General features: G+C 47.9%; 1 pseudogene; it reads left to right on the plus strand.

Annotated features, from left to right (window-relative positions):
* Positions 1-8,413: 8,413 nt before the first annotated feature.
* Positions 8,414-8,532, plus strand: LOC136643095 (5S ribosomal RNA; annotated as a pseudogene).
* The last annotated feature ends 1,154 nt before the right edge of the window (positions 8,533-9,686 follow it).

Here is a 9,686-nt window from a genome sequence, read left to right on the forward strand (position 1 = left end):
CCAATCCTAGCTGCCACCGATCTGCCTTCACAATACAGCAGATTTCTGCTCTATGGAGGATACCTAAGGGAGTGAATGGGAGGGAGGGGGAGGGGAGGGGGAGGGAGAGGGAGAGATTAATAAGGAATGCACATGCGTAAAGGCAGTTTAACCTTCTTCAAATGAATTGAAATGTTCAGCTAAATGCACAGTTGTCTAGGGATGTGACCATGCTAGGTGTTTGGAACAGGACCAGAAGGCATGATCACGCTACCCTTCTCATATAGAAGGTTCATCTGAAGAGAGTTATAGGCTTCATTTTGATTGGGTTTGAACTCCAAAGGCTGAAGCCAAGAAGTGCATTGTGAAGGGAGAGGTGGCGTCACTAAGCGGTGGCGTCACGGGCAGCCCAATCCTGAGCTGCCTGCAGCGCCCAGGCTCGGCGGCTCCGTGGAGGGCTGCTGCCAGATCCTGCGCCTCCCGCGGGAGGCACCTCGGGAGAAGGGAATGTTCATCTCTTTCCCCCCGAGTAAAGGAAGCAGCCCCGCAATGGGACTACTCTCTTTTGCGCAGACCAAAAGGTCGGTGCTAAAGTAAAGGCACTTGTGTAGGGCGCGCAGCCCTCCATGAACGCCCTGGATCCTGCGGAGCTCAGCTCTGTGGATCCACCTCCCCCCCTCCCCCCGGCATGCCTCCCCCTCCCTGGAATGCCTCCCCCATGCCCCTGGCCACGCCCCTGCCTCGTGTTCTGCAGCCCGGCGGTCTGGGAGACCACCGAGTAAAGGCGCTTGTGTAGGGTGCGCAGCCCTCCATGAACGACCTGGACCCTGGATCCATCTCACCCCCTCCCTCTGACATGCCTCCCGCCTGCCCCTGGCACCTCCCCCCTCCCTGGAATGCCTCCCCCATGCCCCTTGCCACACCTCCGCCTCCAGTTTCACAGCCCGGCTGGCGCTGGGCTAGCTCCGGCGGGAGCCTGGTGGTGAGCCTCACAAACATGCCTTATGGCATGTTTGTGACTATGATCCGTGGCACGGAACTATGCCGTGGACCACAGGATTGGGCTCTAAGGTTTGTGTCAATCGGTGTGGGAGGTCAGTGTGTCATCTCAGTGTGGGAGGCCAGCTCATCGCTTCTATGATGGACCTCCTCCTATCTGTGTTTTCTCTAAAGAACATTCCACTTGATTAACAGCGCAATCCTAACTTGTGCTAGAACAGGCAGGCCAGGCGGCCTGTGCTATATCCAGCGCAAGGTTTGGGCACTTAGTAGTTCAGCCTGGGGTAAGAGGAATCACTTCCCCTTACCCTAGGAAGAGCCACTGCAGCCTCAATGGGGCTACTTGGATCTGTGCCACCGAAATCAGTGGCACAAATCAGAGCAGCCCGGGGCTGGCCCAGGCTGCCCGGGAACAGGGTTAGGATCCAGCATAACTGCTGGACCCTGGCCCTGCCTCCTGCTCCCCACCTGCCCCTGGGAATGCCCACTGCCTGCCCTCTCCCTGCCCTGAAATGCCTCCTCTCCACCCTCCCCAGACCTCTGTGTTGGCCGAGCGCGCCCAACACAAACTCATCTTCCCCGAAGCCTGTGATGGCACAGGGAGGCCAGTGCAAGTCCTTTGCGCCAACCTAACTGCTTCCAGAGTGGCACAAAAGTGCTTACAGCACTTTTGCAACACTCCTGAGCCAGAACAAGGGACTTGCATCAGCCTAACTGCCGGTTTGGATTGCACCCTAAATTAAATCCCCCCCCCCGCTGAAAATTGTGCATAGGATTGTACCCCAAAGTAGCAGGAACATTGGGGTACATGAAGGTGGTACATCTGCAGGATCAAAAGTCGCACACAGAAACCTACCAGGAGATAAAGATTGATAAGAGTGGGACAAATCCAGGGAGAGCTGTTTAAAGATCTTTCATTATACCCCTGTGAAGCCGTTTATTAAAACAGGCCATTGAAAGGCAATTCAGCCTTTGCTCCCTCTCCAGTTGTGGGACCCATACACTGAGTTTTGCCAGTCTTGGTTCTAATATGGAGGAGGCCATTCTGAGGCTGAACTTCTCTAATATTCACAGTCTGCACTTTTCAGCCTGGACGTGCTTCCAGTCTAACAAAGTAATTAGGCTCCCTGTCACCAGAGAGTTTCTTTTAATGCCATTTTCAAAATATCACTGCCCAGGTGGAGCAGGAAAGGTGTCTGCTAATTGGACATCCTGTATGGTGCAAGCAAACCAACCACCAGAAATACCTGGCTAATAGGTTCATTAGTACCACCCTTGGCAATCTGGGCTATCTGTTGTGTTGATCTTTTAGTGCATCATTGCGCACCTCTGTTTATTGATGTCACAGAATTAGACTGCATGAGCCCAGTTGTAATATGGGACCTTGATCCCGAGTCCTTGTATTTTTCAGGTTTGACAGGTATTAGAAACAAAGAAGGAATTCTGCCTTGATTGGTACATGGCAAAAATGGGCTGTCAGAAAGATGGAGCAAACAAAAAGAAATGAAAGCTGCCCTGTACTCATGGATGCATGTGTGAGCCCTTAGGATAAACAGATACTGAAGACAAAGCTCAAACTTGGTTAATTTTTTTCCTTTTTTCCCCAAGCTGAATTTATATTCAGACGATTCTGGTATTTTGAATATGAAGATGCCAAATGAGCTGCTACATTTTCCTTCCTTACCTCGGGGAACTGAAATTTTTACTTTCCAGGGAGTGTAATCTGTGGACTGTGCCCATAAGGAAGCGCAGTTTCAGAATTACTAGAGTTCAGGAACCAAAAAAAATGGACATCTGAGAAAGACAAGGATAAAACAACTACTCAGAGCAGCGCCAAGCTGACATTTTGCTAAGGGTGGACAAAATGGCTGCCACAGGGGTTTATAGAGCAGGTGAGAATCTAGGACCTATTAGGAAGCAGATTCCATTAGCAGCTGCAAGGTGGGCAAGGAGTGATGGCCACTATTAGGAGGAAATCACACAGAGAGAGCAAAACCAACTGACAACATTATTTAACATAAGAGGCTGCAGAGGCAGCTTCAGTGAGGCAACACTGAACTGAACTGGAAATTGTGATTATTGTGCTGGAGAGCTGAACCTGACAGCCATGCCTGGCCCTTCCTGGCGTGGCGAGCCAAGATGTTCAATATGCAAAAACCACCTCAGTTCCTGAGTAGCATCACATGTGGCACTGGCAACAAGGTAAGAATCTAAGGGTACAATCCTAACCAACTTTCCAGCACTGGCGTAGCTGTGCCAGTGGGGCATGTGCTGCATCCTGCAGTTGGGGGGCAGTCACGGAGGCTCCTCAAGGTAAGGAAATGTTTGTTCCCTTATCTTGGAGTTGCATTGCCCTTATGTCAGTGCTGGAAAGTGGGTTAGGATTGCGGCCTAATTCAGAAACACTAGCAATCCTCATCTGAGACCTCAGAAAACCATTAATTTTGCCAATAAGTGGGTGCAACTTCATAAGCATAAATATCTCAAATATGAAATATTATGTGGTTGGTTATTACATATAAACAGCATTGATTAAAAGTGTAATAGACCATCGGGGTTCTCTGGATGTGGAAATTCAGTAGTAATTCAAAAGAATGACGGGCAAAGCTCTTGTTCTATTTAAAGCAGATGATCACAAGCTTATGACATCTGTTGCAGAAGAATCTATTGTGCTGGAGATGAATTTCAGAGGAACTGCTATGATAGCCTTGTAACAATTTGAAGACTAATACGTATATTGAGGATTTTTAACTTGTGTGACCTCATAACTTATGTGCCACCAAGATTAAGTACACCATCTTGTATGCCACCAAGATGAAGGCTTGTACAATGCATTCCATCAAGCTTAAAAAATCTAGTTTTTGCTGCCTGCTCAGACTCAAAAATGGGGGTGGATAAGACCTGGCAGGTTGCTATATGAAACAGTTAAGACATTTGTTGTAAGCATACGTTGAACTTCAGTATATGTCTAATGGTAAAACATTTATGGGGGGGGGGTGTGTGTTAAAAATTCCTATGGAAGCCATTTTGTCCATCCTAAAGAGGCCAGCTTGCTGATGTCCCAAATAGTTGTTTATTATCACCTTGTTTTTATTGCTCTGTTTTTCCAGCAGTGTGTTTCTAGAAGTTGGAGATGCTGGTTGACAGTGCTCCTCTGTCTTCCCCATTACTGTGCAGTTTGTGTCTGAATATTTCAGTTGCCTGAGGCGGTTTTCATATGCAATACTAACAGGAGTATGTGTCTGAATGTCTGTGATATATTTTTTCCTGACACGTGTGGATGCTATTTAATGAAGGAGGCAGTTCAGAAGAAAAATGAAATGTACTTCTCAGGCAATACTGATCTGAGATTCCTGCTAGGAACTGCTTTAAAACAAAGCCAATGTATGGTTCATCATGTTTGGGAAATGACGCAATAGGTTTGCTGAGGAATGATGACTGCATTCTACCTTCTCCACAAGATGTCGCTGTAGTACACCAGTAATACAGAGCGAATCGGAATGTAGATGAGAAATATGACAATGTGCTATGGTTGGAGATCCTGATTTTAGGCCATTTTAGCCTTTTGTGTATGTCCCCTCTACACAGACAAAGAGTGCATGGTGAAGAACAACATAACCATGCCAGCAAGCCTACACATTTTTCCCCAAACATCTGCCAGCCAAGGTATGCTTTCCTCACTTGAAGTATCCAGAAGCAGTTTACACCTCAGGCTTGATACCTTTTCAGGTGGTGTTCAACTTACAGGGATTTGACTTGCATCAATTTGCATTTACAGGAGTCATAAATTGCCACCCATGTTCACGCTTCATCTCTGGTTGCCAGAATTTTCAAGACCAAGTGGGTGACTTCAGTGGCGTAGCTAACCAAGTTGCTGCCCGGTGCAAAAAAAAAATTCTGTAGCCCCCCTCCCGGCAATGATATCACATTTAATTAATTACATTGGGTCCTTTTATTTGTTAAAGTGAGTGAGAAATGCTAGCTGATATTTTAAAATAGCAAACACTTGTTGAAAGTACTTATTGCACTTTTACAGCACAATCTATTCATGTCTACTCAAAAGTAAGTCCCATTGTGTTCAATGGGGCTTACTCCCTGGTAAGTGAAGTAAAGTAGGATTGCAGCCTTACACAGTTTGAGAGGTGCAGGAGGGGACTGAAGACAATCATAAGAGCCAGTAGCCGACCTTGTGGAAGTGGAATTGAGGAATTATATGAACAAATGATGAGGCCAAACCACCTGCTGCTCAGTGCTCCTGCTGCAACTTGCCTCCCAGGTTGCTGTGCCTTGCTTGCTACCCTCTTCAGGTTCCTGTGCGTGCACAAGTAACCTATCACAGTCAGCCAACTCAGAGCCCAATCCTCTGCCTGTCTACTTGGAAGCAAGCCCAGTCTAGTCAATGGGGCTTACTCCCAGGAAAATGGGGAGAGGATTGCAGCCTTGGAGCCCAATGCTCTGCCTGTCTACCTGGAAGCAAGCCCATTATAGTCAATGGGGCTTACTCCTAGGATAGTGTGGATAGGATTGCAGCCTCAGAGTCCAATCTCCTGCTTGTCTACTCAGGAGCAAGCCCTACTGGCCTAGATTGTGGAGACAATTGGGCTGCTGCAGCCTTGCCAGGAGGAGAGAGGAGGATAAGGGGGCAGGCAAGTAGAGAGAGGACTGTGAGGAGCAGAGGAGCGTAGGAGGCGCAGGGCGGGGGAGTGGTGAGCAACTGCTGGGGGAACAGGGGGAACCCCCTCCTCAGGCTGGGCTCCACAAGGGTCTCTGGGGGCTATGCCTGCCTATCCGGGGCTCCATCTCTCTCTCATACACACACACACAGTGTCCTGATCAGCATCTAACAGCCCCCCCTTCTCACCAACACACTTCTTCCTCCCTCTCTAAACACAAACAAGCATTGGCGCGCTCTGCTCCGCTCCCCAAGCACCTCTCTTGCCATTTAAGCCAAGTAGAGCTTCAGGGGACAGCATGTTGAGCAGGACAGGTGGAGGAAATCATGGAAGGAATGAGGGCTGGCAGGTTCATGAAAGGAAGACTCTGAGGAGGTTTGTGCTCGTCACCAGCATCTCAGCTGCGGGAGGGGGAGAGGGCCAGCTCCTCGTGCCTGCTGAGACCTGTGGTTCTTGAGCTCTGCCAGAAGCGATGAGCTAGACTGCCTTCCAACTCGGCTGCAGGGAGGGGCAACATGCAGTTTTGCCCCTCTAAGTGACTGTTGCCCCTCCTCCCTCTGGAGTGCCTGGCACTGGCAGGGCTGCCAACAGCAGCCCAATTGTCGCGCACAGGCGCTGTTGCCTGCAAGTTGTTGCCCCCTCAGCCACGTTGTTGCCCTCAACCACCCTGTAGCCCGGTGCCCCTGCTACCCCCTGCACCCCCTAGCTACGCTACTGGGTGACTTCACTGCTGATGTCGTAGAGATGGAGGCCCAGCTACTGATAGGAGGCGAAGCAGATGGTGTTCAGGAACTGCTTGCCTCTCACTTCCAACTTAGCGATGAAAACCTTGTTTATCTTAAGGAGCCAAGGAAGGCTGAACAGCACACCTTATTTGAAGAGATGCCTTCACAAGGCACCATAGCAACCAAGCTGTTGAGTGAGGCCTTTAAAAATTTGGAAGCTGTCATGGCAATGTTTGAGAAAATGGACCCCAACCAGTCATTTAGGTTTTTCTGTAAACCGCTTCATGAACTTTTTTTTTGTTGAAAAGTAGTTTACTACTACTACTACTACTACTACTACTACTACTACTACTACTACCTGGAATGTAGCCCCAAAGACTAACAAACAAGGTATCCAATGCTATGGGAAGAAGAGGGCAATGAAACAAAACAAGCTGTCCTTTATAGCCCAATCCTATGGTTAGGAAGTGATAACGGATCTTGTGATAGCTGATGCCAGTGCTAATGCCTTCTGGATGTGTGCAGGAGCCAAAGGATTCCAGAGCATCTGCTGCACTGGTAATGGTGGGGGGTGGTGGTGGGGGGATTGGGACAGAACAGTGTGGGGAATGGGGTGGTTCAGGGACAGGCTGGGGTCAGGAGGGGGAGGATGTCTGCAGTGGCGGTGGCCACCAAGATCCTATGCCCCCATCCTGGGTACAAAATACCCCCTTGGATCTACGCCAGATTTATGCCAGCAAAAGAGACGGTGTAGGTCCGAGTATGCTCATTGGAGACTAGGGAGAGGTCTTTACTTACCTCTCCATTGCTGCCTGGTCTCTGTTTGAACCACAGGAAGCAAAGCAGGCTGCGTTGGCACCACTGCGTTACTCGGGTCGACCAAGCATAGGATTGAGTCCTAAATCCCTCTGTAGACGTCTGTTCAAAGGAACCCTGCCAAATTCCATCACTCTGATGGTGTTTTTCCTCCTTCACATTTTTGCAGTGATCCCTTCCTACAAAGACGAACTTTCCAAACACTATGATTATACTGTATATGTACTTTGTAGTTGAATAAACATGTTATTTTTAATCACATCCATAAAAAGCTGCATATCAGATGCTGGTCAGGAACATAATCTCAAATTCTTCTTTGTTACTGTGATAAAATCAGTCTTGACATAGTTTAAGTTTACAGCACCTTTTCTAGGAACATTGTAGGTCTGAGACCTCCCTATATGTGTTTCCAATAAATGAATAAATACCGAATAAATGCTTTTACAGTGCATTATGAAACACAACCAAGGGACCAATTCTAACCAACTTTCCAGTGCTGATGCAGCCACAATGCAGTCCCAAGGTAAGGGAACAAATGCTCCCTTATCTTGAGGAGGCCTCTGTGACTGCCCCACCACCACCACTGCAGGATACAGCACAAGCCCTGTTGGCACAGTTGCATCAGCGTTGGAAAGTTGGATAGGATTGGGCCCCAAACCACTTCCATCTGTGTGCCGAAACCACCCTTTTCACAAAGATGTATTAAATCTGCTCCCCCCTCCCTGTTCTGAATGAAGTCCAGTTGGTAAAAACATAGAGCACTAGATGAATGACACCCCAGGGTGCTGAAGAAGCCCGTGGATGTGATTTTGGAGGAACTATCTTTGAGAACTCCTGGAGAATGTGTGAGGTGCTGGGTGTCTGGAGATGAGCAAATGTCATCCCTGTCTTGAAAAGGGAGGATTCAGGAAACGACAAACCGGTCAACTTGATCTTAATCCTTGGAAGGATCCTGAAATAGCTTATTAAGCGGAATGTGAGCACATAAGAGCTCGATTGGGATTGTAAGGCTAAGTCGTGCCAGACTAATCACATCTCCTTTTTTGATTGAGTGGCAGGTCTGCCTTGGATGACAATACAAACAAGCCATCTATTGTTGGTTTCTTGATACATTTATTTTTCTGTGCTGTCACGTTTTCATGTCCATATGTTTTATGTTTTTATGTACTGCTGATGCTTTTATGACATTCTGTGCTGTTGCCTGTATTTTGTTTGTTTGTTTTTTGCTGTTTTATTACCCAGCACATGCCTGATCTTGTCTGATCTCAGAAGCTAAGCAGGGTCAGGCCTGGTTAGTACTTGGATGGGAGACCGCCTGGGAATACCGGGTGCTGTAGGCTTATGCCATAGTCTTTCGAGACAGAAGGTTGCCAACCAACAAATTACTTCATTATGTCCATGGTTTTTGGTTTTATGTAAGCCACCCTGGGTACCCACACTAGTGGGGGAAAGACAGGGTAAAAATGTATTACATAAAATAAAGAAATTTAAAAAAAATCCAACATGTCTTCTGTGGGTGTTTTCCTTATGTACTTGTGCTGTCGAGGCCTCTGGTCCTGGCATCCACACTTGCAGCAAGGTGAGCATAAAAGTCCTCTGAGAAGCATCAGATGCTTCTGATGTCTGACCTGGGCAAGTATGCACAGAGGTGTGTGTGTGTGTGTGTGTGCTTCTGATGTCTGACCTGGGCAAGTATGCACAGAGGTGTGTGTGTGTGTGTGTGTGTGTGTGTGTGTGTGTGTGTGTGTGTGAGTGAGAGAGAGAGAGAGAGAGAGAGAGACCCTGCTTTATATAGCCTGTGGGTGTTCAGCATGTTTCATCTGTGGAATTGTGTGTTTGTGTGAGTTAAGTTCCTGAAATTATTTTTCACATTTCAATGCTGGCCTTCCTCCAAGAAGCTCAGGGTGGTGTACAGAGTTCTTCCCCCCTTGTCCTCACAACAGCCCTGTGGGATCGGTGAGGCTGAGAGAGAGAGAGTGATTGGCCCTGGGTCACCCAGGAAGCTTCATGGCTGAGCAGTGATTTGAATCTGGCTCTTCCAGGTTCAACTCCTGAACCACTACGTCCTGGCTTTCCTGCTCTTGGTAATCTGATGGGCTTCACTGTCCCATGAACTGGTTCCAAGCCAGGTTCTTTGAACCTGCTTCATAATGGCTGCTTCATCTGGATATCTCGGCAGCCCCTTCAGAAGCTGGCATGACAGCAGTCTTTGAGGTGTTAGAAAGATTCAAAAGAGGCAACAAATAGGGGGAAGCCTGGGGTTTTCACCACAGGAACATTGCCACTGGCCATGTTTTTGTGTGTATCGCCTTCTGATAGCATCTTGCCTCTCAGCATCTCTAATGATTTGATGCGTGTTCAGGATTAAACTTCTTTACCTACAAACCAGTCTGGCCTGTTAGTTAATCCAGATCACTTAACTTTCATTGTGCAGTATAACAGTATTTCCTGGTATCACTGTACAGAGAAAGTTGCCTGAACTCACTGAATCTTC

Source organism: Tiliqua scincoides, chromosome 2 (assembly GCF_035046505.1).
Source record: "Tiliqua scincoides isolate rTilSci1 chromosome 2, rTilSci1.hap2, whole genome shotgun sequence".
Taxonomy (NCBI): Eukaryota; Metazoa; Chordata; class Lepidosauria; order Squamata; family Scincidae; genus Tiliqua; species Tiliqua scincoides.